Genomic DNA, 1,737 nt, shown 5'->3' on the forward strand with positions numbered 1-1,737 from the left:
GCACCTTTGGTGGTTGTTTTGATGTGAACGCTAGCTTGGGAGGCTTAGACCGAGAACTAAGCTGAGAGCAATATCGTTACTGCGGTCAAGAATACCTAACCATAAGGTGGGCCAGATTAGCTGAAAGAGTGTCTGGGGTTGTCGGTGCCTTGGATCGATTGTGGTAGCCTATTACCAAGTCCCTTCTGCATCCACTGGTATTATTTCTTTACTATGAGGTTTTCAGTTAGCTTAAAGTTGTACGACAGCGAAACATCAGCGTTTTGGACCGATGTTCTTTTTAAACTGGTGGTGATGGTGGATATAGCGATCTTTGGCTTCGTTTCAGACTAATAATACTGATGGAATGCCACTTCTAAAGAACGAATTCCACCCAACTAATAACAAGATGCCCGGTCGTGTTAATTTGGCACTCAAAATTACACAAAGTTTGCCACCCGAAAGGTTCACAAAGCATGATAGAGGTGATAGTGGTGACAAGTCTTAAAGTTTCTCGCTTCCCAGGGCGATTTAGCTGTCAGGCTACCAAGACAAATTGCACGCGTCCAGTTCGGCACACCAAATTCGACATACTAAGCACATACATAAGCACAGAGAATCTCTCAGTCGAGTCAAGCCGGTTTAATATAATGCGATGAAAATGTTCCACTTTAAAAGCACACTTGGTTTTGGAGTACCTGTCACACCCTAATGAGAAAATCCGAACCCGTGGATTCAAATTTGGCTTATGCGTTTTACGATTGTTAAGTGCTAAACCTACCTCTTTCTCCTTGTTGTTTAGGTCGACTTGATCTCTTTCTGAATATTGGTCAGAAAAAATAGAGTTCAGCGAGCATCACATAGGCTGACTACTATTTCTGTCTACCCATCAAAGCACAGTATAGTGTTAACTTCGTGTCAGCCTCATCATGTGGTCATAGCAGAAGTTATTTTACTGTCAACCAGTTTACGATTGATTAGTAAAGGCGATTTTGAAATGACTCGAGAACGGTTGGCACGTGATTTCTGGCTTTATGGTCAACGCCTTAGGAAGTCAAAAAAGATACTTTCATTCTCACTGATATAAGAATGACAGAAAACTTAAGATGAATCCATAGGTAGTGTCTTTAAACCAAATGCGCTAACCGAAGGACACATTCGGCATTTTATCCAAGGAAAATATCACTTTGTGTACGGCAGTCCCTTAGAAGAAAAAACAATCTCCTATGCGTTCTCCAGTGTTATTGCTTGTTAGCCTACCTTTGTCGACGGCAACTAAATAGACCGCAGTAAAATTGCCCATTTGCTTCATTGTTTTACCCGCCAGACTAGAATTTTACAAAGGTCTTTCAGGTGTTTCCTCTTAGTACACGAGCAGTGCAAAAGTGGATATCGACTGCAATATTCTGCTTTCATTATTTCAGTGGAACATTTCGAAATCAGCGGAGTTGCCTCATCTAGTAAATTTTTGCTTGTATAGCCCTGTAGCTGCTGTAGTTGGACATTGTTTACGCTTTGCGCCCGTCCCGTGTTTGCATTCCCTAGGATAAACCGACAAACGTGTCGTTAGACTGCCCTTGAGCAAAGCCTCCTAATAAAGAGCAGTTTAGGGTTAACAAAATGGGTAGACATCGTTCGTCCTTGGCTAATACTCCTGGTGAATTGTTTGGTTTGTGATAGTTGTAGTGGTCTTCACAGTGTCCTGCCCCCTCTTTAGTTTGTCATTTTATCGAAGTTTTCCATAACACTTGGCCTGAA

At 42.0% G+C, this 1,737-nt stretch overlaps 1 protein-coding gene across 1 annotated transcript in view; it reads right to left on the reverse strand.

Annotated features, from left to right (window-relative positions):
- The window catches only part of T265_04923 (hypothetical protein), a gene marked incomplete at both ends in the record, with an annotated part of 29,608 nt that extends 28,672 nt beyond the window's left edge, over positions 1 to 936 (reverse strand). Inside the window, one exon of the mRNA XM_009169791.1 lies at positions 761 to 936. The remainder of the gene's footprint in view (positions 1 to 760) is intronic.
- Between the last annotated feature and the right edge of the window lie 801 nt (positions 937 to 1,737).

Source organism: Opisthorchis viverrini, assembly GCF_000715545.1.
Source record: "Opisthorchis viverrini unplaced genomic scaffold opera_v5_90, whole genome shotgun sequence".
Taxonomy (NCBI): Eukaryota; Metazoa; Platyhelminthes; class Trematoda; order Opisthorchiida; family Opisthorchiidae; genus Opisthorchis; species Opisthorchis viverrini.